We start from the raw sequence: 26698 nt of genomic DNA, 5'->3' as shown, positions 1-26698 counted from the left end.
GCACGGTGGCTGAGGCTGGCTGCATCGCCGCACGGAGCAAGCGAGGGCTACCCCCGGCCTAGATAGGCGCCCCGCGCCCCGGCTCCCCTCCCCCACCCGAGCGGCCGCGCAGGCCCCAGGTGCAGCCATGTTCTTGCTCCCACCACCCGCGCCTCCATTGACAGTCCTTGCCGGAGAGGGCCGGGCGCTGCGCTCGCCGCGTCCTCGGGTTCGGGGCTCGCCCGCGCGAGGCTTCCTGGGAGTCGTAGTCCACCGCCCCCGCCGTCGCGTTGGTGGGGACGAATCAGAAACTACAACTCCCGCTGGGCGGCGCTGCAGGTGCGCACGCGCAGCGCGCCTTCGAGGAACAAAAAAAAAAAAAAAAAGAGGAGGAGGAGGAGGGTGAGAGAGAAGCTCGGAGAGCAGAGAAAAGGGGCCACCGATCGCCCCCCCCGCTTCCCCGCACGCGCTCTCTAGCTGAGGCCGCCCGCCTGTCCCGGTTATCCCAGCCTCTCCTTCGGTCCCCTGTGATCGGATCTAGGCGCTGAGCGAGGCCCTGCCGGGGCGGCCATGCGGCGGTGACAGGAGCTCGGCCGAGACGCCCGGGCCCCTCGCCCTCTCACCTCCTGCCCGCTCGCCCGCTCGCCTCAGCCCGAAGCTGCTCCGCCGCGGCCGCAGCTCGCGCGCGGCCCACACTCGCTTCCCTTCGGCTCGCCCAGCCCCGGCGCTGCCTGGAGGCGGCTGCACTCGGGTGAGTCCCTGTCGCCTCATCCCCCGTCCCCCGCCCCGGTTGCCATCACGAGCAGGGCCTTTATTTGAGACGCGCCCCCTCCGGGGCCTGCACAGACTGGGGTCTGTCGGCGGCCGTGTTGGGGTACCCGGTCCCCCAGCCCCCCCCGGGCCGCCGGCGTTGGGGGTGGGGCAGGAGCAGACGCGGTCGCGGGGGACGACAGTTGCACGCGCGCGCCTGGGTGCGCGTGGGGGAGGGGCGCGCGCGCCGGCGCTGCGTGGGGGGGCCTCACGCGTGAGGCCCGCGCGCGAGCGAGCCTGCGGGCTGCGCATGCCCGGCCGCTGATTGGCCGTCTCGGGCGGTGCGGGTGCGCGCGCGGTGCCAGGCCCGAGCCGTGGGGTCGCGCTCGGCCTGGTGTCTCCGGGGCTCGTGCGCCCGGGTAGCAGACGCGCCGGATTGGCCGGCGGGCGGCCGGGGCGGTGCTGCCGCGCTGCCTGGTTACTGCGGCCGGCGGGCAGGCGGGCCCGGGAGCGCCGCCCCTCCCCGCCCCCCCCGCCCCCGCTCCTCCCCGCCCCTGTCCGCGCCCAGGTGGAGCCAGGAGTGGGCTTTGTCCCGGGCCCGGCCGGCGCGCCGGCCCCGCGGGGCCTGTTCTTGGGGGGAAATAAGCACAATGACCGGAAGGAAAACCTCAGCCTTCAGGCCATGAAAAGAAGCCGTCTGGATTCCGCCAGCACCCAGACGGGGTTTCGGGGAGGGAAGAAGATAAAAAACTGTCTTCCTTATCCTCCTCCCTCCCCCCCGTCCACTTTATTCCAAGTTTTGCCCTTTAATAAAGTAAGTTTTTTTTTTTTTTAAATGTGGTTTTGCGGCAATTGGCTGAGAATGTTCAGATGTCTAGTTCCGTTCGAGCATTGCTCGCTCCTGCTGATGCGGGACTCCGTGCAGACTTCTCACTTCTTTGCATTCAACTTCGCTGCAGACAATAGCTTGATGGGCCCGAGTGCGGAAGAGTAGTCTTTGGGCGTTCAGGAATCAGAAGGGGAAGTTAGTTTGCAAATGAGGGTGCATCGGAGTGCTCTGAGGAGGCCGAGCTTTTTCCCGAGGCTAAGGCCTACGACTGGGAATGACATTTTATTTACTACTACGTCTGTATATTTGTTTTGTCAGTTTTTCAGCCCCAGAGTTCTACTGCCGGGCGCTTTCCTTTTTCCTCCTTCTTTGGACCTTGGCTCACACCTTTCGGCTGGAAGGACTTTTTCTTCTTTTCAGGCTTTGGAACTCTTTTCTTGTTCATATGCAATCACTGAAAGCCGTCTCTTGCATTGTTCGGTCAGAATTTGTTGTTTCTTCGTACGGTGTCCCAATCAACTTGTGTGGCCCTTCTAGGAGGGTATCTTTATTTCCCCTATGAGTGTGTTTGGTTCTTCCCTGTGTACTCGTGTCTGCCTAGTCAGTGGGTAGGAGGGGTAGGGATTAAGCCTTTTCCGCCTTTTGTCTCCCCAGTGTACAAACCGTCAAAGGGCCTTGCATATAGTCGTAACAACAGCTAACGTTTGGATGATGTTTCCTAAGTGCCCGGCATCCCTCTCAAGCACTTAACGTGTATTTTCTTACTTAATCTTCAAAACAACCCCCTAATTCCCTTGTGTAGATGAGGAACAAGTCTAGAGAAGCTGAGTAATTTACTCTTGATTACTCAGCAAGTCAACCTTGACTCCAAGATTTGAGCCTAGGCAATATGACTCTTAACCCCTAAGCCAGTGGCTTTCCAACTCCGGAGCATCAGCAACCCCTGGAGGGCTTGTTAAAACACAGTTGCCAGGCCCCACCCCAGACTTTCTGATTCTGCAGGTCTGGGGTGCGGCCCGATCATTTGCATTTCTAACTAGTTCGCCCTGCTGCTACAAGGAAGGCACTTTGAGAGCCATTCACCACGGTGAAGAATTAAGTTATGAGTGCAGGAAATTTATTCTAGATTTCCTTTAACGAAATTAAAAGTTCAGTAAGTCTCAGGTTTTATTTTTTATTTATTTATTTTTAAAGATTTTATTTATTTATTTGACAGAGAGATAGCACAAAGTAGGCAGAGAGGCAGGCAGAGGGAGAGGGAGAAGCATGCTCTCCGCTGAGCAGGGAGCCCGACATGGGGCTCAATCCCAGGACCCTGGGGTCATGACCTGAGCGGAAGGGAGATGCTTAACCCACTGAGCCACCCAGGCGCCCCTAAGTCTCAGGTTTTAAAAGGAGCCATGGATTTAAGTACAGGGTAAAATTAGAAACCTAAATAATCTTGGCTTTTTTTTCACTCTGAATCATTTTTTAATTTATTTATCACACTGGTATTTATTATCTCCTCCCAGAGATGGCTGAAGCATCCTGTCCCACCACCGAATCTAGTCTGGAAACCCTGAAAGATGTGATAGGGCCTGAGTGTGACACTGAGATGGGGGAGGTGCTGATCACCTGTAGCCCTGAATCTCCCCCGACCCCCTCCCAAGCCCCAGGCACGTCCAGCGATTTGGTTTACTTTTTTCTTTCCTTTTTTTTTTTTTTTTCTTCTCATGTTTTTTTAAGTAGGCTCTAGGCCCTACATGGGGCTTGAACTCAGGATCCTGAGATCAGCAGTTGCATGCTGCACTGACTGAGCAGCCAGGCGCCCAATTTGGTTTACTTTAAAAATGACTACAAAGGGGGCACCTGGGTGGCTCAGTTGTTAAGTGTCTGCCTTCAGCTCAGGTCATGATCCCAGGGTCCTGGGATCGAGCCCGGCATCCGGCTCCCCGCTCGGCGGAAAGCTTGCTTCTCCTTCTCCCACTCCCCCTGCTTGTGTTCCCTCTCTCGCTGTGTCTGTCTCTGTCAAATAAATAAATAAAATCTTAAAAAAAAATGACTACAAAGACTGTCCTTAAAATGTAGGTTTCTGAGGTTCTTTTTCTTGGGGCACAAGTCTTGAGAAAGATTTTTTAGTTTATTATAATGGATTTCTTTCTGGAGAAAGTAACTCAAATTAGGTGGGAGGAATGTTCTGTCATTTTTGATGATCCATAGATGGATCGTGTGTTCCAAAACAAAACATAAAAGACAAGGGCCCTTCTCCAGGTTGTTATTAAAGGAGCCGTAAATAAGACACTGAGAGATTACTAAACACTTAACCTTTCCAGTTATTACTGCTGGCTAGCTTATGCGTTGCATTCCACCTGATTCAGTTCTAACATGGTCTCTTCATTGAAAACATGCGTTTTTAAATATTGCGGTTCTCTTCATAACTGCGGTGTGGTATAATTCACATGATATTGTTTTGACCACTGGCTTAAACAGATGCTGATCAAGTGATTTTTATGTATGTGTAAGGGAAAAATTTTTCTGAATAGTTGAGAAGTAATACTCTGAGAACAGTAGCAGAAATACTGTTTTTAGAAATATGTTAGAGGCAATTTACCTGAAAGGTAATTGCCAAGAATTTTATCAGTAGCAGTCTACTAATGATCACTGGTAGCATTTTTTTTTTTTTTAAAGATTTTATTTATTTATTTGAGACAGAGAGAATGAGAGACAGAGCATGAGAGGGAGGAGGGTCAGAGGGAGAAGCAGACTCCCTGCCGAGCAGGGAGCCCGATGTGGAACTCGATCCCGGGACTCCAGGATCATGACCTGAGCCGAAGGCAGTCGCTTAACCAACTGAGCCACCCAGGCGCCCCACTGGTAGCATTTTTCTTCAAAAGTTGTATACATTCATTGGGTGAAGCTTATTCATTGTTACTAACTGAAAGAAAGTTGGATATGCAGTCAGTCATTTGGTTATAATTGTGAAGTTGAGATTGCTTGTAATCAAGGTGGTTTAAATGGCAACATAGCAACATGCAGAATATTCAGTTGGTCAGAGTGTAGCCTGAGGTGACTTGCGGGGGGGGAATAAAATTGAGAATTAGTATTTAAAGGATGTGAGTACAGTGGAAAAATGATGTGGATAAAATCATCCCAGGTGCTGAAAGTGGTATCTTGATACTCAATTTCCACTCTTTTTTGTCCTTTACCATTCTCTCCCTTGCCTGTGCTTTGCTGGAACTCTCACCACTGCAGTTTTTTCCTGTTTTTGTTTTCTTTCATTCTCTTTGTTTCTACAGCCCTTGTCTTTCTCCCCAGGCTTATTTGTGTTTTCTTTCTGGCACTTACTTATTCCTCTGCTTTTTCCACTTTGGCCTAGTGGGAACATAAGAGAAAGTTCGAAATAGCCAGGGATTTTCAGAGTTGATGGGAGAATTCACTCACTGTTCCTTGGTTGTAACTTGATTGAAAACCAGAGTACTTTTGGGGCGCGTGGGTGGCTCAGTTCATTGAGGGTCAGACTCTTGGTTCCTGCTCAGGTCGTGATCTCAGGGTTGTGAGATCAAGCCCCGCGTGGGGCTCAGCATGGAGTTGGCCTGAGGATTCTCTCTCCCTCTCCGCTCCTCCCCAGCTCCTGTTCTCTCTCTCTCTCTCATAAATAAAATCTTTAAAAACCCCCAAAACTATAGAGGATTTTTTTTTTTTTAAGATTTTTATTTATTTATTTGACAGAGAGAGAGATAGCGAGAGCAGGAACACAAGCAGGGGGAGTGGGAGAGGGAGAAGCAGGCTTCCTGACGAGCAGGGAGCCCGATGTGGGACTCAATCCCAGGATCCTGGGATCATGACCTGAGCCGAAGGCAGACGCTTAACGACTGAGCCACCCAGGCGCCCAACTATAAAGGATTTTTAAAGAATTCGTTTATTTAAAATGTAATTTAAGAGGCAAAATGAGTTTATAACTGTGAGAGAAGAATATGACTTAGTGTGGTTCTAATAGACATAAGTTCCAAAATCAGACTGCCTGGATTCAGATCCTGGCTCATGCTGCTTCTGGTTGTTACCGTGAGCAATTCACTTCACCTTTTTGTGCCTTATTTTCCCTATTTTAAAAAAAGTAGGAATGATGATGAGAGAACCTTGTTTCTCTTACAGGTTGTTGTGAAGATTGAAAGTGCTTGGGACTGGCGAACAATAAGCATTCAGTAAATATTACCATAAAAATACTGTGTTGAATACTTCTGAGAAATTGAATTTTCTAAGGAAATAAAAATTGTCCCAGTAACATTGACTACAAGGTTAATCCCCCCAAACCGAAGAATATAAGTTCTGGAAAGGCAGGGACTTCTTGGGATTTTTTCCTTGTGACTGTTAAATTGTTTTGTTTTTGTAGGAGGGCAAAGGAAATAATGGTTCTTTTTTTTTCCGCTTAAAGTACAGGTATGAGATTATATTGTAGAATTATATACGTAATTCTACAAACAGAGTAGTGAAGAGTTTGGTTTTATTTAGGGTATCTGCTTCAAACAAGCTGAGAAACTATAAATTTGTGTAATGGAGATGAAACATGTCTACCTTGTGAATAGTGAATTTTATAATTGAAAAATAGCCTTCTGGAACTGCTTGCTCAACACATAAATTCACTGCGCCTATTTTCTGTCTTCAGCCCTCACAAGTTTTAGAGGTAGTAACCTCTTTCCCTACTGGTGATGTTGACGTATTTGAGATAGAAAGTAGTAAAGGAGTTGAAAGGTAGTCGTAATTTCTTGGCTTTTGCAGGGCAATTAAAGGAGGTAAGAAAATCTTAGCTATCTTATTTGTGGCCAGGCACCAAACACTTCAATTACATTATTTCATCGATAATTTGACAAAGAAGGATGACAGCATATATTATGCCCACTTTATAAGTGAGGAAATAGAAATTGACCCTAGTTCTGGAATGAGTTTGAAAATTGGCTGAACAGTTATCAGGAAATCCATTAGCTTCACTTCTTCCTCTTGTTCTTTCTCTTTCTGCCACTTTAAGCATATTTAAGCCTTTTTTTATGTATAGCATTTTTTATTCAGTGGCATTGATTATGTTCAAAATGTTGTACAGGGGCGCCTGGGTGGCTCAGTTGGTTAAGTGACTGCCTTCGGCTCAGGTCATGATCCTGGAGTCCTGGGATCGAGTCCCGCATTGGGCTCCCTGCTCAGCAGGGAATCTGCTTCTCCCTCTGACCCTCCCCCCTCTCATGTGCTCTCGCTCTCTCATTCTCTCTCTCTCAAATAAATAAAAAAAAATCTTTAAAAAAAAAATGTTGTACAATCATCACTACTATTTGTAAGATCTTTCTTTTCACCCCAAATAGAAACTCTGTACCCATTAAGCAATAACTCGTCATTTCTCCTCTCCCCCAGTCTCTGGTAACCTCTAATATACTTTCTATCTCTGTGAATTTGCCTGTTTTATTCTTTATACTTACTTGTTTATTTATTTATTTTTAGGTAGGCTCTATGCCTAACATGGGGCTTGAACTCACAACCCTGAGTTAGGACTCGCATGCTCTACTGACTGAGTCAGCCAGGGGCCCCTTGCCTGTTTTAGATATCTCTTTTAAAGTGGAATTGACAGTGTTAGTCATTTTGTGTGTGGTTTACTTCACTTAGCATATTGGTTTCAAGGTTCATCTATGTTGTACCCTGTGTCAGAACTTCATTTCTCTTTATGGCTGAATAATGTTCCATTATGTAGTATACAACATTTTATTTATACTTTCATCTGCTGATGGACGTTTAGATTGCTTCTGTCTTTTGGCTGTTATGGATATGCAGGTGTGGACATTGGTTCACCAGTGTGTTTTGAAGCCTGTTTTCAAATCTTGTGTATATACTCAGGAGTGGAATTGCTGGATCATTGTTTTTCTTTTTAGTGCTTTTTTTGGAGCAGAAGAATTTGGATAGATCTGAACAAATCTCCCAATAGTGTAGAAAACCCACGTAAAATGCATTTGTCCCCTTTGTAAAGAATAAATTTGTGTCTGCCATTTCCACCATGAACACCTCTTTCTTTCAAGTGGTTCCGCATAGTGATAAAAAAAAAAAGGTTGTAAAATATACATACCACAGAACTTGACCGTTTTTCATTTATAGTTTATTTATTTTTAGTCTATTGTTAATTATGATAGCTACATAATATTTATAATATACTACGAAGAAATCATATCAGTAATCATTTTAACCGTTTTTTAAAACTTTTTTTTTTTTAAGTAGGCTCCATGCCCAACACGGGGCTCGAACTCATGACCGGCCCTGAGATCAAGAGTCGATCGAATGCTCTACCGACTGAGGAAGCCAGGCGCCCATTTTAACCATTTTTAAGTGCATAGTTCAGGGGCATTAGGTACAATCACATATGTTGTTGGAACCATCACATCTCACAGGACTTTTTCTTTTTTTTTTAAGCTTTTATTTATTTATTTGAGAGAGAGAGAGAGCAGGGGAAGATGCAGAGGGAGAGGGACAAGCAGACTCCCCGCTGAGCCTGGAGCCCCACGCAGAACTCCATCCCACAACCCTGAGATCATGACTTGAGCCAAAACCAAGAGTTGGTAGCTCAACCGACTGAGCCACCCAGGCGCCCCTGGGACTTTATCTTCCTAACCTGAAACTGCCCATTAAACAACAATCCAGGTTTCCCCTTACCCCAGCCCCTTGCACGCAACTGTTCTACTTTCTGCCTGTAATTTTGATGATTTCAGGGACCTCGTAAGTACAGTATTTGTCCTTCCCTGACTGGTTTGCTTCACTTAGCATAGTGTCTTCAAGATTCATCCATGTTATAGGATGTGTCAGAATGTCCTTCCTTTTTATTTATTTTATTTTTTTAAGATTTTATTTATTTATTTGATAGAGTGTGAGCAAGAGAGAGCATGAGTGGGTCAGAGGGGCAGAGGGAGACGGAAAAGCAGGCTCCCCGCTGAGCAGGGAGCCCGACTTGGGGCTCGATCCTAGGACCCTGGGACCATGACCTGAGCCGAAGGCAGACGCTTAACAACTGAGCCACTCAGGTGCCCCCCAAAATCCACTATTAAGAATTTAAAAAGGAAGGACGGGGCGCCTGGGTGGCTCAGTTGTTAAGCGTCTGCCTTCGGCTCAGGTCATAATCCTAGGGTCCTGGGATCGAGCCCCATGTAGGGCTCCCTGCTCAGCGGGAAGCCTGCTTCTCCCTCTCCCACTCCCCCGCTTGTGTTCCTGTTCTTGCTCGCTCTGTCACATAGATATATAAAATCTTTAAAAAAAAAAAAATCGTGGTTTTTGGATTTTTGTTTTTTTTATAGAGTGACCAAAGAAATAATTTTTTGAAACTACTGTGTTGATTATATTATAGTATAATTGTAGAAGCAGAGAGGAATGAAGAGTTCGATCCAATTTAGGTATTTGGGTAAAGTGAGCCCTGGTTAGAGTCTGTGAAGATTGTTGATTGTATGGGTCTCATCCTTTTGAGGATAGCTGTGTGAATTTGGATTCCATTTGCATGCATAGTCCTTAGCGTAGTATTTTTTACAGTAAGTAAAAAATTATTTTCTGGGACCTGGGTGGCTCAATTGGTCGGGTGTCCATTTCTTGATCTCGGCTCAAGTCTTGAACCTCAGGCTTGTGAGTTCAAGCTCCGCTTTGGGCTCCACACTCAGTGTGGAGCCTACTTTAAAAAATGATTTTTATCATGTCTATTGCTTCTGTAAAGCTTTTAGAATACTTTTTCTAGGGTGTGTTGTAAAACAGTGGGGTAGTCACTTAACCAGATATTCACTTTTTGAGTCTATTTATTTCATAATTTTTCCCTTTATTTATAGCCTTTATCTGTAGGAAAAACATTTTTTTTAACAATGGTATTTAAGAACCCAGCTTTTTTTTTAATAGTTGGTTTTTTTTTTTTTAAGATTTATTTATTTGAGGGCTCCTGGGTGGCTCAGTCGGTTGAGCACCTGCCTTTGGCTCAAGTCATGATCTCAGGGTCCTGGGATAGAGTCAGGCTCCCTGCTCAGATGGGAGTCTGCTTCTCCCTCTCCCTCTTCCCCCTGCTCGTGCTCACGCTCTCTCTTTCTCTCAAATAAATAAATCTTTTTTTTTTTGAGATTTTATTTCTTTATTCATGAGAGACAGAGAGAGAGAGGGAGGCAGAGAGAGAAGCCGGCTCCCCACGGATCAGGGAGCCCAATGCGGGGCTCGATCTCAGGCCCCTGGGAACATAACCCAAGCCAAAGACAAACGCTTAACCAACTGAGCCACCCAGGAGCCCCAGAACAGTTTCCTTATACTAGCAAAATGAGTGGCTATATTCACTCTTAATCTTCTATGTTTTAAGCTTTGGAGAAGGGATCCCTTATTGTTTTTGGAGCAGTACTTACTCACTTACCCAGCATGTTGAGGGCCGCCTGGGTGTGTTAGCTCTTCTGCGAAGCCTCAGGACACAATCTGTTTCTTGGAAGATACTGGTCTGGGCAGATTATATTGTTGAGAGCTTCAGGATAAAGACTGTGAAGTTGAGTGTGTGTATTCATTCTAGTTTCTTTGTTTTAGATATTTGGAGTAAGGTGACTTTTTAAAGTTAAATTTAAAACAATTTTTGAGGACCACATTTGATGTAAACACATGCATGCTTTATTTTTTTTTTTAAGATTTATTTATTTGAGAGAGACGGGGAGTGCGCATGTGTGAGCTTGTGCTCAGAGGGAGAGGGAGACAAGCAAACTCCCTGCTGAGCAGGGAGCCTGACGCAGGGCTTGATCCCAGGACCCTGAGAACTTGACCTGAGCCGAGGTCAGATCCTTAGTTGACTGAGCCATCCAGGCACCCCCACATGCAAGCTTTAAAAACATTTCAAAGCAGTGATTATTGTATACCTTAAAAGTACACAATGTTAGATGTCAATTTTTATCTCAGTGAAGTTGGGGAAAATAAATGGGGAAAAAAGCAGTGATTTATTTTGACACTTTTCTCATTAGTTTTCCTGCCCCATGAGACGATAGGTTATTTTATTTAGTGGTAATTAAAGCAACTAGTTGGGAAATTTTCATTTTATCAGACTTGGATTTGGAGAGTTTATATGTAAATAAATAGATACCATTACATATGTGTTTTAAAAGTAACTATTTTAATGAAATTTAAATTTTTATTTATTTATTTTTAAAAGATTTTATTTATTTATTTGAGAGAGAGAATGAAAGACAGAGAGCACGAGAGGGAAGAGGATCAGAGGGAGAAGCAGACCCCCCGCCGAGCAGGGAGCCTGATGTGGGACTCGATCCCGGGACTCCAGGATCATGACCTGAGCTGAAGGCAGTCGCTTAACCAACTGAGCCACCCAGGCGCCCTGAAATTTAAATTTTTAAACGGTTAATTTAGTGAATGCTTGTGTGAAACTCCAGCAGGTACTTAACTTACATTCTGATAACTTTGTGGTAAGTACACATATTATTGTCATTTTCCAGACTAGGAAGTTTGGGGTTCAAGAATCCCAAGGTCAGTCATATCTAGTACTGGAGATAGAACTTGAATTCAGAACTTTGGTCTCATTCCAAAATTGGCGTTCATAGTAGCTTTGCTCTGTTGCCTGCCATCTGTGAACAGTGCATTAAGAAAAAATAAAGATGGGACTTTGTAGAGCATAGTTACTTGATTTTCATTTCCTGTTCCCATTCGTACAAAGTTAGAAAAAGAACAAGTGATCCAGGGGTGCCTAGGTGGCACAGTCATTAAGCGTCTGCCTTCAGCTCAGGTCAGCTTGTGTTCCCTCTCTCGCTGTGTGTCTCTCTGTCAAATAAAGAACACTTCATCCAGCTTTCCCAGTCCTAAATAATTTTTAAATTTGTAATAAGGTCAAAGGGATACATTCTTGGTGTGTTGGTAGAACAAGATCTGGACTACCAATTTAAAAGGGTAAGTTATACATTTGCAAACATTTTCTCTTGAACTGTGGTGCCAAGAAAAGTTGCCAATCTTCCTGAGTAGCTGATACGGGTTATTGATTGATCGATTGATTGATTGGTTTGTTTTTCAAGGACATTGCTTTGGCTACTTGTGAGGCTCAGGACTGAATTTGTGACCCATCAGTTGGGCAGATCCTCTTTCCCTGGCTTCATTTTATTATTTTGTAATTCTTCCTTTCACCTGGCTTTTTTAAAAATAAAATTTAGCTATTTTTGTTAGGTATCTCAACATGTTTTTCAAAATATGGTGGAGAAGGGTGTTAAGTTTTAAGCATAAATATAACTGTTACAGATCATTTCTTTTTTTTTTTTAAGATTTTATTTATTCATTTATTTGAGAGAGAGAGCACATGAGAGTGGAGAGGGTCAGAGGGAGAAGCAGACTCCGAGCTGAGCAGGGAGCCTGATGTGGGACTCTGTCCTGGGACTCCAGGATGATGACCTGAGCCGAAAGCAGTCGCCCAACCAACTGAGCCACCCAGACGCCCTGTTACAGATCATTTCAAATCTTAACCTTTCAAATGTATTTTGTTTCTTGAGAGATCGCTTGGGTTTTACTGGCATGGTTACCAGCTTTATTGCAGTAGATAGAAATGAAGAATTAAGCATCTTAAAATGTAAGCAAAGCCAGCTATCAAAACTTAAAAGCCTTGACTAAAAAATCCATCTTGAGCAAAGCTTCATCTTAGGGATTTCTAGTTTTATTTCTAAGCATTTGCCATTACATAGAATTTCTAAAATTAATGAAAGTTAAACAAACTAAAATGGGCTCTTTGGCTCTGTTTCTCTTGTCTGCTGAAGTATATATGTTCAAAATATGTTACTATATTAATATAAATTGTGATACTTTATATTCTGTTATGAAATGTTTGTGAAATGGAACCTCTGAATGAAGCACTAACCTGATTTTCTTCCCTTTGGAAAATACCTATTAAGCCTGTGGAGTTAAACTCTTAGCAACGTGAATTAAAATATCCCTCTGTGATAATGGGCAAAGAATAAGGGAATTCTGGGAGTTAAGGTCCAAGTGTAGTGTCTGGTGAACTGATCTTATCCGAGATGTTACATCCAATTCTGGGACCTTGCCTGGAGAAACTGGAATACTTTGAGGATGGTGTAGTAAAGGTAAAGGATGTTACAAGGACAGCACAGGACAGACCGCTGCTTAGTTTAGAGATGAGCATGTGAAGGAGCACTATGCTTTGAAAGGGCTTTTTTGTAGAAGGAGGATGCCACAGGGACAGATTTGATCTATTAGGAGGACTAATATTAAACCAGACCCGTGATTGCATATTGTTAATTTAAAATTAGCAAGGTCAGGGTGCCTGGCCGGCTTAGTCCGTGGAGTGTGCGACTCTTAGATCTTGGGGTTGTAAATGGAGCCTCACATCGGGTGTAGAGATTACTTAAATAAAATTTTTTTTTATTCATTAAAATATTTATTGAGAAGCTAGGGAGATACAAAAGTGATTAAAACATCGTCAAAGAGGTGAGGCAAATGCACACATCATAGAAAGCCAAGTGTAAGGGGGTCACTGAATGACAGCAGTCTAAAGAAAAGTGCTTTAGGAGATTAAGAATGAGATTGCTTCCAGTAAACAAATAAAATCTTAAAAAAAAAAAAAGCAAGCTCTCTGTTGGAGGATAGGTCAAATCTTGGGGTGCCTTAAGAGAGTTGGGCAAGAATACCAGTAACAAGTAACATTTTTTGGGTGCTTTTTAGAAAAGCATTTACTGTTCTAAGCACTGCTTACATTAGGGCACTTTTTAATCTTCACAGCAATCCTGTGTTCCAAGGTCGGCAGGCGCCATCAACCTAAGCAGTCGGATTCAGAGCCCATGCTCTTTAATTATCACGTTATACTAATTTCCAGTTCTGATATTAATGTTTAAAGTATAGGTAATGATATTAATGATAAACTAGTAATTTTACTTAACTGTTACTAAACAGGATAGCTGCAGGGTTGAAAATCATGTGAACTTACCTGGGATCAAATTATTGATTACACTTTCTGAATTAGGCATTTTAGCCAGTGATCTACTATTTGATAGCCTTCATTGTGACTAAGTTTAGTATTGAGGGGAAAACATCAGCCAGGAGCTTAGGATTCATTGTTGAATTCGGCACGTGTCGGGAGTGCCAGGCCCTGTGTTGGTGCTGGGGCGACGGGATTCCCCCCTCCAGTCTAGCGTACAGACACACACCGTGAATAGCAAATACTGTCCAAATTAAAAGCCTCCGGTTTACCAGTTGTGTGCGGTCTGTAGAGAAGTTTGATAACCTTTTAAGTTAGGTGTAGTGTGTGTGCCTTCACTTCTGGGCTCTTTTACCTTCATGAGTTTCTAGTCATTCCCTCCTTCAAATGCAAAAAGAAAGAAAAATAGCCCATTTCCAGTTTTATTTAGCTAATGGAGACAAATTGTAATCAGTAATTTACTATTTAATGTCCTTTGCCTTTCTCCTGATTTAAACATTCTGCCTACCTTTGACAGCAAAAGCAGCAAGACTTAAACACCCCTGAGATAAGGCAAAAGTAGAAAAATTTTGATTAGCTTATTAGCACATATGTACTTAGTGCTTTAAAAATTATTTGGGACGCTCTTGAACTGACAAAATAGTTACAAGAACAACAAACAAAAATTTCCCATATACCCTTCACCCAAAAACCCCATTCAGGTTTTGCCAGGTGTCACTTTTTTTTTTTTTTTAAAGATTTTATTTATTTGAGAGAGAGAGCATGAGAAGGGGTTCCAGAGGGAGAGAGAAGAGAGGGAGAAGCAGACTCCCCTCTGAGCAGGGAGCCTGATGTGGGGCTCGATCCCAGGACCCCAGGGTCATGACCTGAACTGAAGGCAGCCTCTTAACCAACTGAGCCACCCAGGCACCCTGCCAGATGTCACTTTATAGCAAAAGGGTCTGTATAATCCAGGATCACATTTTCACCCAGTTGTCTTCTCCCTCTAATACACCTCACTTTAGAACAGTTCCTTAGCCTTTGAATTCGGTGCCCTTGACCTTTTTGAAGATGTACTCATTTTACAGAATGTCCCTCAACTTGGATTTGTCTGATGTATTTAGGCAGGAATATCACAGTGTTCTCAGTACATTCTGTTGGGTGGGACATGAGGTCTGTTTGTCCCTGACTAGTGTTAACTTTGATCACTTGGTGTGTGCCACGCTTTACTTTGTTAATAAGTATTTTGTATGGCAATACTTCGGGGATAATGAAACTCTTTTTTAGAATTAAGGATTTTTTTCTTCTCTTGAGGCTGGGGATTTTAATTTTTTAGCATGAAGGTTAGCACATGGACCTAAAAATCCCATTATAGTTTTTGTCTAAGTCTCTTTGAAACTGAATGTTTTTCTGGAATTTAAATATTGTGAATAGTGGAATTTGGGAAACATTAAAAATCAGATTAAATTTTACAGGGGCACCTGGGTGGCTCAGTCGTTAAGCGTCTGCCTTCGGCTCAGGTCATGATTCCAGCGTCCTGGGATGGAGCCCTGTGTCGGGCTCCCTGCTTGGATGGAAGCCTACTTCTCCCTCTTCCTCTCCCCCTGCTTGTGTTCCCCCTCTCACTGTGTATCTGTCAAATAAATAAATAAAATCTTTGAAAATAAATAAATAAAATCTTTTAAAAAATAAATTTTACAGTAGATGGTGTGGTTTGAAAGAACATGGAGAATTAAGAACAGTAAGATCTCAATTAGATTGTACTTAATAATTCTGTCATCTCGAGCAGTTTACCTTGTTTTTCCATTATAAGCTGTTCTTACGTTAAAAAAAGTTCTGCTTTGTAAAATGTGTCAGGCAAATGCCCTGCTTTGGTAATAAACACATCAAGTTAATTTCTTTGGTATCCCTCAGAAGACAAATTAATAGGGTCAGCGAATGTCTTCTGTAGAAGCTACTAAGTAGACATAATTAGAACAAATAGTAACATGTTGAAAGAAATTTAAGACACAAATTCTGTGTTTGCAATCCGAACTCATTATAGTAAATGTACACTGACATTTTAGGGATGAATGTTTCCTCTCCTGAGAAACAGATTACTTAGCTTTTACTACTTAGTAATTATAGGTACAACATGGAGGTATTAAATGCCATCAATTTCAGAGGTAAAAAGATTTACGCAGCCTAGAAGAGTGTTGGAATATAGTATTATATGATGACCTAAATTAATTTTAATGCAACTGAATCTTGTTTAGGATAAAGTCAGCTGATTGAACTATTAGATCCTTTCCATTTATTTTCGGCACCGTTATGACAAAATGTGTAACATCTTAGATGATGAATTTTAACTTTTCTGTTTGTACTCATCATTTTGAGGAAATTTCTTTTTTTTTTAAAGATTTTATTTATTTATTTGACAGAGAGAGACACAGCGAGAGAGGGAACACAAACAGGGGGAGTAGGAGAAGGAGAAGCAGGCTTCCCGCGGAGCAGGGAGCTAATGCGGGGCTCGATCCCAGGACCCTGGGATCATGACCTGAGCCAAAGGCAGACGCTTAACGACTGAGCCACCCAGGTGCCCCTGAGGAAATTTCTTTTTTTTTTTTTAAAGATTTTATTTTTTTTTATTTATTCATGAGAGACAGAGAGAGAGACAGAGGCAGAGGGAGAAGCAGGCTCCCCGCGGAGCAGGGAGCCCGATGTGGGACTCGATCCCAGGACCCTGGGATCATGACCTGAGCCGAAGGCAGACGCTTAACCGACTGAGCCACCCAGGCGTCCCGGAAATTTCTTTTATAAAGTACAATTTATACTTAAAAGTTTGAGGTGCCATTTTACATTTTCCTTAGAATTAAGTGATACTTGAAATTATTTTATACTTTTCACTGAAGATACTTCTATTAGTTTATATCTTTAGACTCTGATGGTGCCTTTCATCATTAATTTTGTCAAAACTTGACTTTAGGATTTTTTTTTTTTTTTAAGATTTTATTTATTTGACAGACACAGCGAGAGAGGAAACACAAGCAGGGGGAGTGGGAGAGGGAGAAGCAGGCTTCCCGCCGAGCAGGGAGCCCGATGTGGGACTCGATCCCAGGACCCTGGGATCATGAGTCCTGGGATCATGACCTGAGCTGAAGGCAGACGCTTAACGACTGAGCCACCCAGGCGCCCCTTGACTTTAGGATTTCTTAATAAAATGAGTTGGTAAATTTGAGTTTTACCTCACATGTAAATAATAACCTGAGACTAGATCTCATAGAATGGAGAACAACTGGAACTGACACCAAAACACCGAGGAAGAGATCTTAAATACTGGCCCAGAAAAAGACCATCCATAATACAGGAAAATCACACTGCATTTTTTTTTTTTTTAATTTATTTGAGACAGAGAGAATGAGAGAGACAGAGAGCACATGAGAGGGGGAAGGGTCAGAGGGAGAAGCAGGCTCCCCGCCGAGCAGGGAGCCCGATGCGGGACTCGATCCCGGGACTCCAGGATCATGACCTGAGCTGAAGGCAGCCGCTTAACCGACTGAGCCACCCAGGCGCCCAACACACTGCATTTTTTTTAATGTATTTTATTTTTTTTTAAGTAGGTTGTACGTGCAACATGGGGCTCGAACTCATGACCCTAAGATTAAGAGTTGCGTGCTCTGCCTAGTGAGCCAGCCAGATTCCTCCCACTGCGTTTTGGGGGGTAGAGGTCAATAACTGAACAAGTTTGGATGAAACATTGTCCTGGTAAAAATATTCCTTTGTTTGTTTGTTTTTACGTCTGAAACCTGTTGAATAATTATAGAATCGAATACCATTATCTGTCCTAAATACTGGCTGTAGTCTTCCATGGACAGTGTCCTAGTGGTAAGCTATTTTAGGTACTGTTGAATATTTTCTTAGTTTTAATCAATCCAGGTATCTGGCTAGGATTTAGTGGTTATGGCTCTTGTACAAAACATTGAGTTAGGAAAAGTTAATGATTTTTGCAGTCCTGAAGATTATTTTACCATACTTAAGTAACTATGTAGGGTAGATCTTAATTGCTTACTATAAGTAAAAATAACGGAGATAACCTTAGCAGTTTGTACAAAATTGTGAAAATAAAGTTTTTGAGAATAGAATAAAATAATCGGCCTGGTGCCCCTATCAGTTTAAATCCAGTTCCTCCTGGTTGAGAAGTGGGTCCTGGGTCTTGGATTTTACTAAAATTTTACTAAGTTAAACTGTTGTTTAAACTCAACTCTGAGAGCTGTTACTTGCTGTTAAGAGGAGATATGACTCCTGATGGAGCCTGTCACCAGAATTCTGTGACACAGATTACGTGTTCACGTAAACACGTGGCCTGTAACTCTTTCATTTTTTTAAAAAGATGTTATTTATTTATTCATAAGAGACAGAGAGAGAGAGAGGCAGAGGGAGAAGCAGGCTCCCCGCTGGGCAGGGAGCCCGATGTGGGACTCGATCCCAGGACCCTGGGATCATGACCTGAGCCGAAGGCGGCAGACACTTAACCATCTGAGCCACCCAGGCGCCCTCATTCATATTTTTTTCTTTGAACCAAATCCTTTATTTTCTTCATAGAATGTGACTGATGTTGACTATAAAGTGTTCCTCAGTGTTCACTGTATTCCTCAATGTCCATTGTAATCTGTGCTTTGTGGAAAAAAAGGATACTATCCTTTTGCTTCAGTTTGTTTACAGTGGGTGGCAGTTAATTTACTGCCTCATAAAGATTGCTTAGTATTACAGGTTTTTTTTTTTTTTAAGATTTTATTTATTTATTTGAGAGAGAGAGAATGAAAGAGAGCACGTAAGAGGGGGGAGGGTCAGAGGGAGAAGCAGATCCCCTGCTGAGCAGGGAGCCCGATGCGGGACTCGATCCAGGGACTCCAGGATCATGACCTGAGCCGAAGGCAGTCGCTTAACCAACTGAGCCACCCAGGCGCCCGCCTAGTATTACAGTTTTAATCACTGTGTAATTATTTACCTTGGGTTCCTCTGTTTAACCTGCTTTTCTTTGATTATTATTGTGCATGAAAGAGGTAATTTGGAATTTGGAGATATGGATTCCAGCCACTTGTTATAAAATTAACTGTCTTTATGACCATAGCAAGACAGCTAATCTTTCCAGGTTGGGCTTCTCATTTATAACATAATGGAGCAAGGAGGTTGCACTAAAATATCTTGATTTTTTTCCCCCCCCTTGATCTAAGATTATATGTTGTAAGAGTAAAATGGAAAGATGCTTGTTGAAATTAACAAAATATAAATACAAAAAAAAGCGTAAAAATGTAATTAAAAAAACAGGATCAGTGTAATATAGTACCTTCCCCACTTACTAGTCTGATCTGAGGCTTAAATTTGAAGCACAAGTACTGAAAATTTAGTAATATTTTATTTTATTTATTTAAAAAAGATTTTATTTACTTATTTGAGAGAGAGGGAGCTAGAACGAGTGGGGGGGGAGAGGCAGAGGGAGAAGCAGACTCCCTGCAGAGCAGGAGCCCAGTGTGGAACTTGATCCCAGGACCCTGGGATCATGACCTGAGCTGAAGGCAGATGATTAACCGACTGAACCACCCAGGTGCCTAATTTTGTAATATTTTAGAGATCACCATAATAAAAAATATTAAGGACCTCAGTGGGTTTTTTTGTTTTGTGTGTTTTTGTTGTTGTTAGAATGATAATAGCATGTGTGAAAATCTTCATGAAGTCTCTGACTCACTATAAAATATTTTTTGTTATTTCGCTATTCAGCATTAACAGCAAGGATCAATAAACTAAAAGAAGTATGGTCAAATGAAACTTTGTATGGAATTAATTATTGGCTTATTTTGAGGTGGAACAGATCAAAACAGTAAGGACTCAGATAAACCTAATCCTTGAAATGGATCTCCAACAAGAAACACAAGGAGATTGTACAGAATGGCTGGAGTCTGGTTTCAGACAGATCAGAAAGGCATCACATCCATTAAACAGTAGCTGACCAGGATGAGAGATGTATGAAACAGTAACAGTCCAATGAAGGTCATCTTTGAAAGTCCTAAAGGAGAATTGAAAAGCAAATCAGGGAAACACAAGATGAAGTCAGAAAACATTCAGAATAGACAAATTGAGGAAATTGAAAAAATAGGAAAGAAGATACAGCAGACTAAGGTCGCTGCTATTTTTTGTGTGTTAGGCTTATGCTTTCTCATCCCTTTTCTCCTGATACCGGTGTCCTGGCTTTGCTTTCTTTTTAGTAGGCTTCACGCCCAACATGGGGCCTGAACTCACAGCCCTGAGATCAAGAGTCACATGCCATACGGACTTAGCTGGCCAGGCATCCCCCTGCTTTGCCTTCTGAATAACTGCCTACCTTCCTATTCCATGTGGTCCTAGCTAGACTGCCAATCGCAGTGAATCCCAGATAATTTTGTTCTGACTAGCCACTGTAATTAGACCAGGCTTGTGACACAAACCCCCAGAACTCTTGTGTACATTGCAGTGGGAAGATAAGATAATCTGTTGCCTCTAGGGTCACAGTGTAGGTGTGTGGTAAACTTAAAGATGCATGTGGCCTTTTTGTCTTAGGGAAGAAACCCATCTGCTCAAAGAGAAGTGAAGAATCTGTGTGGGAGTAGAGAGAACTCTTAACGACATGTCTTGTGTTTCCGGATCTAGCATTAGGTGGAGCCAGTGCATCCTTTCAGCTGAATAACTAAGACGTAAAAATTCCCTTCTTGGGGTGGTTGGAAGTAGGAATTTGTAACCTTACAGTCTAAGATAGTTTTGGCAAATTCATAAGTTGTTCTTAAGAATAAAGAATATTATAAGATGTGGTTACCAGAGTGGGTGGAACTAATAAGAATGTTCTAAAATTATAGAATAAAACCGGTATAAATAACAAAGTTGATTAGATGGGAACTTGGAAGGGCTAATATAGAAAGGCTAATAAGAAAAAGAAAGTGAGAACTCAGATAATAGAAGTGAAAATCACTTTTGTCCTGAAGGTACCTACCAATTGCAACACCTTATGGGATGAGAGGCTCAGAAATGGAAGCCCAGAGCCTGCACAAAACTAGGGGTCAAATAGGAGACTTTTTTTTTTCCAGTAAGATGAGACCCCAAATTGGATGAGGGTGATTGACAAGTGAGCTAGCCTGCATCCCTGTTTGTGGTCTGGGTTAACATCTGGGTGGCACAAGCAGCCTGAAGCCGTGAACTTGGATTATGGTGGTCCCGGGGAGGTGGTGTTCCCAGACACCTAGAGGAACCTGCCTTAATCAAAGGTCTCACATTTAAAATAATTTTTCTTTCTTTTTTTTTTAAAAGATTTTATTTATTTATTTGACAGAGAGAGACACAGCGAGAGAGGGAACACAAGCAGGGGGAGTGGGAGAGGGAGAACCAGGCTTCCCGGTGAGCAGGGAGCCTGATGCGGGGCTCGATCCCAGCACCCTTAGATATGACCTGAGCCCAAGGCAGATGCTTAGCTGACTGAGCTATCCAGGTGTCCTTAAAATAATTTCTTTTAATGTTTTTTTAATCTAAAGTGAGCAGCACATAAAAAAGATAATCAGGCATACATGGGAGCAAGTACCATGAATATGAGCAAAAACTATCAGAAACAACAGAAATACAGCTAAGACTTTTTTTTTTTTGAATTGCTAGAGACTATGAAACAACTACCTCTATTATGTTTTAAGAAATAGGGCACCTGGATGACTCAGTTAAACCTCTGCCTTGGGCTCAGGTCATGATCTCAGGGTCCTGGGATTGAGTCCTGCATCGGGCTCCCTGCTGCACAGGGAGCCTGCTTCTCCCTCTTCCACTCCCCCTGCTTGTGTGTGCCTGCACGCTCTCGCTCTCTCTCTGTCAAATAAATAAAATCTTAAAAAAAAAAATGTCAGGCTTGGGGCACCTGGGTGGCTTAGTGGGTCATGAGATCAAGCCCTGCTTTAGGCTCCATGCTCAGCACGGCGTCTGCTTAAGTTTTTCTCTCTCTCCCTCCCCCTCCCTCTGCCCCTTCCCCTCTCCTCTCAGATAAATAAAATCTTTTTTTAATAAAAAAAATATGTCAGGCTTGAAAATCTCTAGGGAGTAGGAAACTATAAAAGGTTACATAACAACAAATAGAAATTTTAGAAGTAAAAATTATAAACAATAAAAAACTTGATGTGTGGTTTTAATAACAGAATAAGCACAGCTAAAGAAAGAATTAGTGAAATGCAAGGTGAGTCTGAAGAAATAGTGAAGAGAGGAAAAATGAGAAAAATAAGAAGTGAGTATGAGTCTTAGGACAAACGTAACATTCCGTCTGAGTCTCAGTAGGATGGGAGACAGAGAACCAGACAGAGACAGTGTGTGTGAAGAGGCAACAACTGACCTTTTGATACATCGGAATCCTTAGTCAGGAATCCCAGGGAAGGACAGAGTGAATAAGAAGAAATGTGCATCTAGATGCATAGTGAACCTATAGAAAACCAAAGAAAGAAAACATACAAACAGCAGGGAGTGGGGTGGGGATTACTTTCAAAGGAGACACCAGATGACTTTTGAAAGGCAATAGTGGAAGGCAGGATATAATGAAGTAACCTCCGTGTGCTGAATGAAAGAAGCTCTCGACCTAGATTTCTATTCCAGTGAAAATATCTTACAAGAATAAAAGACTTACAGCAAACAAAAACAATTTGCCGTGAGAAAGAAATTTTAAAGAATTAACTTAGGCAAAAGAAAAGTCTTGAGATGCAAAAAAGAATAAACAAAGACTCTTAAATATGTTCCTAAAGAAAAATGAAAAATTGTGTGAAGCAGAAAATACTGCATTTGAAAATACAGAATTAAAACACATGTACAAAAGCTAAATAATCAAGGAGTTACATGACATAATAATCAGAATTGAAAGAATGAATTGGGATTGAAAATTATTGACAATTTTGGGGCACCTGACTGACTCAGTTGGTAGAGCATGTGACTCTCAATCTCAGGGTTGTGAGTTCAAGCCCCACATTGGGCATGGAGCCTGCTTTCAAAAAAAGGAAGATTATTGACAATTTATGTAAGTATGAAGCCATCAGACATCAACTTAGTAGTGGGCATAGGATCTGAGTAACCTAAGAAGAAATATGAATAATAAAAGTATGAAAAGTGTTTTGTTTTTTTTTAAGATTTTATTTATTTATTTGTCAGAGAGCGAGAGAGCACAAGCAGGGGGAGCAGCAGGCAGAGGGAGAAGCAGGCTCCCCGCCAGGCAAGGAGCCCAACGCAGGACTCGATCCCAGGACCCCCGGGATCATGACTGGAGCGGAAGGCAGATGCTTAACTGCCTGGAGCTGCCCAGGCGTCCCTGAAAAGTGTTTCTTAAGCGAGCAAGGAAATTCACCTACTTTGGTAGTATTGAGGTAGTCATAGTGATTAGGTCCTAGCTCTCCAAAAATGTTGGTGAGGCTGATAAATTTAGTATATTTTATTTTATTACTATGTTTTTTTAAATAATGTGCTTTTTAAAAGTAATCTTTACACCCAACATGAGGCTTAAACTCATGACCTTGAGATCAAGAGTCACATGCTGTATCAATTGAGCTAGCCAGGCACCCCAAATTTAGTCTATTTTAAACATTTCTGAGAACAGTGTAAAAATTTTGGCATTATGTATCAAGAGCTATAAAGATGTTAATACTACTTAATGGGAGTGCCCGGGTGGTTCAGTCAGTTGGGCGTCCTAATCTTGATTTCAGTTCAAGTCGATCTCAGGGTCAAGGGAGATCTCAGGGTTCAGGGATCAAGCCCCGCATCAGGCTCTTGCTCAGTGGGTTGTCTGCTTGAGACATTCTTTCCCTCTGCCCCTCCCTTCCCTCCACTTGTGCTCTCTCTCTAAAAGTAAATAAATCTTTTTAAATAAAGATGCTCATATGAATCTATTTCAGTATTAAGAATTTTAAAATACGGAAATAAGACAAAAGATTTATGAAGATGTTCAGAGAAATTGTATGATTCTATTTTGATAGGCTATTATGTAGCTGTATAAATAATTCGTTCTGTAAGAATATGGAATGTGACCGAAGGTACATGATGCTAGTTGATCATTGTGGCAAGGTCGATGCACTGATTGTGGGTTAGCCTCTTTGGAATTTTACTGATTTATCTTGAGAATCTGTGTCTCTGATGTCTCACATGCATTTTAACTGTAGTATATCATAAAACTGTATTTGTGTGTTCCTCTCAGGAAACCTACCTTGTTACTCTATTCTATGGGGATACTCTTATACCAGTAATCAATCCTTGGGAGGCTGGCAGTGAAGAATGCTCACATGGAGTTGGAATGGACCTTTGTATCCTGGTTTATGTTCCCTTAAGTTTTCTTTTTCCTTGGTTAACTCTGGTTACAGCTACCACCGTGGTGGCTCGAGGGGTCATGAGAATTACTTCTCATCATTAAGCTTACCTGAGTTTACTCAACATAGTGTAGCCTCTAGAGCAGTATAGTTTTTGGGTTTTGTTTTTTTTTTTTAAGATTTATTTGACAGAGAGAGACACAGCGAGAGCAGGAACACAAGCTGGGGGAGTGGGAGAGGGAGAAGCAGACTCGCTGCTGAGCAGAGAGCCTGATGCAGGGCTCAGTCCCAGGACCCTGAGATCATGACCCAGGCTGAAGGCAGACGCTTAACGACTGAGCCACCCAGGCACCCCAGCAGTGTAGTTGTTGTGATGATGACCGTGATCTTCAATATAGCAGCCACTGGCTACATGTGGATATTGAGCACTTGAAAGGTGGCTAGTCGTACTGAAATTTTAAATTTTAATTAAAATAGTTACATGGGGCTATTAGCTACCATAGTACATCTCTAAAGGGATAATCCACGAGGTTGTTCCTTGACTGTTGGTCTTCTGCCTTTGATGACTGCTTTATAGAGATCACGTTTTCTCTTGTAAGCTCTTCATAAGGCCTCCTTTATTTTATTTTATTTTATTTTTTTAAAGATTTTATTTATTTGAGAGAGAGAGAGAGCACATGAGGGGGGGAGGGTCAGAGGGAGAAGCAGACTCCCTGCTGAGCAGGGAGCCCGATGCGGGACTCGATCCCGGCACTCCAGGATCATGACCTGAGCTGAAGGCAGTCGCTTAACCAACTGAGCCACCCAGGCGCCCCATAAGGCCTCCTTTAGATATACATGGGGGAGCAGGCACTTTGTTACAAATCCAGAACCAGAAGTCATTTTCTTGTCTTAACACGGGTTTAGTCTATGAATTGTCTCCGGTCAATTTTTCCTCCTTTTCTGTATATAGAAGATTCAGAGGGATCCATTCTTTTTTTTTTTTTTTTTTTGTATTTACTGTCTTACAGAGTACATGATCATTTTGTTCATTTTCCTTTTTTTTTTTTTAAAGATTTTATTTATTTGAGAGAGAGGGAATGAGAGGGAGAGAGAGCACATTAGAGGGGGGAGGGTCAGAGGGAGAAGCAGACTCCCTGCTGAGCAGGGAGCCTGATGCAGGACTCATCCTGTGACTCCAGGATCATGACCTGAGCCGAAGGCAGTTGCTTAACCAACTGAGCCACCCTGGCGCCCTGTTCATTTTCCTTTTTGTTCCAAAGAATATCCCTAATGAAGTTTAGAGATAGAAATATGCCTATTAGCATTTCTTGAGTAGAGCGCTAACTGTCCCATTTTTAGTTGCTTTCAGTGGTAATTTTTTTGTTGTTCATTTCTAGTCACACACGCACAAACCCTGTTTAAAATAAACCAGAAAAAAACTACATGGGTTCTGCTCAAGCGTTTTATGGGAACACTATCTCCTGTGAAGTTCTTTTTTTCTAGGCTCCATGAATATACTTGTATTTCGCTTTTGTGCTCTTTATTCTTTCTCCCTTATAGGGTTGTTGTGACTATGAAATAGGTAATGAATAAAGCATGATGGGTATAATGAATAGATCTTTCTTCTTTTTTTTTAGTCTGTCCAACTCCTATTTAAAATGAGGGGGGCTCAAGGGACCCCTGGGTGGCTCAGTTGGTGAAGCCTCTGCCTTCGGCTCAGGTCATGATCCCAGGGTCCTGGGATTGAGTGCCTGCATCATGCTCCCTGCTCAGCGGGGAGCCTGCCTCTCCCTCTTCCCTTCCTCCTGCTCGTGCTTGCTCTCTCTCTGACAAATAAATGAATAAAATCTTAAAAAAAAAATAAAATGAGGGGGCTCATAAAAGGTTAGAGGTGAAAGGGGACTTTGAAGCAGGTGGTTGATATAGTGTCTCTGCTCACTGGAGGTCACAGAGCTACTTCGTGGTTGGGGACCCACAACACGGTCTGCCAGTGCCTGTCATGCCTCATGCTCTGTACACAGCCCGGCCTGGCGTGTGGCCCTGGTGTGTCGTCAGCATCACTGTTTGATGGCAGTTCCTTTCTGGGAAAGAGAAGAAAAGGGCAGTAGTTACTGGGTGAGGGGTGCAGGAAGAGTGTGTCTTGAAGAGTCTTGACTCAAGACTATCCAGGGAAATGGCCTCTTGGGACGTTCGGAGAATTTCTGTTGTGATGCAAATGCACACTTTCTTGAGAGCAGAAAGCCCCAAACAAAATGCATCCTTCCCCATCAAGCCCTACTGGACTCGTCACCTCTAAGGTTCTTCCCATTGTTTAGTGCTCCAATGTTTCCTGAGAAGTTCTGGTAATGAAATAGGACCTCTAATCACCTGGCATCCCTCCAGGGCTGTCAGTGTGATGTCTGTCTCCCATTTCTTAATACTCATTGAGTGTGAATGACCTCATGGCGGATTTCTGGCAATTTAAGGTGAGAAGTAGAACAATCGCAGTAGGCAGAAAATTGTCCCCGTGTTGTGTTCTGGCACTAAGAGTGGCTATAACCTTTGACACATTAAATTTGTGAAATGAGAACATGTCCCCCTTACCACGTCTCCTTTTTCTCTTTCTGGAGAATTGAAAGAAAAGTAAGAGTAGTAAGAAATCCTATGAACTTTCAGAAATAATGACAGTATATTCTAAGTGAATGTTATGATTATGGCAAAATAATATGCCTTTTTAGTTCATTTTGACTGAGCCACATTTTAATATAAATTTACTTAAACTCTTTTCCAGGTGAAAAGAATGAGACCTAGGCTGTTAGGGAGAGCAATTTCAGTGTTTTAAGCAATCTCTTGCTTAATACTGCTTTTCCTGATTTCTATCTCTATTCAGGACAGAGATCTTGTTTTGGAAAACAAAATTGTTTCTATTTGTTCACAGATTCAGGGATAAGTATCAGTTGT

At 42.6% G+C, this 26698-nt stretch overlaps 1 protein-coding gene across 6 annotated transcripts in view; it reads left to right on the top strand.

The window, feature by feature from the left end:
- The first annotated feature begins 577 nt into the window (after window positions 1–577).
- GTF2I (general transcription factor IIi) overlaps window positions 578–26698 on the top strand; it is a 107763-nt gene continuing 81642 nt past the window's right edge. For all 6 annotated transcript variants that reach the window (XM_021700578.2, XM_021700576.2, XM_021700577.2 and 3 more), the window contains exon 1: window positions 578–730. The gene's annotated coding sequence lies outside the window, so the exon portion shown is untranslated. The remainder of the gene's footprint in view (window positions 731–26698) is intronic.

The sequence above is a fragment of the Neomonachus schauinslandi genome, chromosome 5 (assembly GCF_002201575.2).
Source record: "Neomonachus schauinslandi chromosome 5, ASM220157v2, whole genome shotgun sequence".
NCBI lineage: Eukaryota > Metazoa > Chordata > Mammalia > Carnivora > Phocidae > Neomonachus > Neomonachus schauinslandi.
Note: the sequence above shows the minus strand (reverse complement) of the source record. Positions and strands in the feature narration are given on the sequence as shown.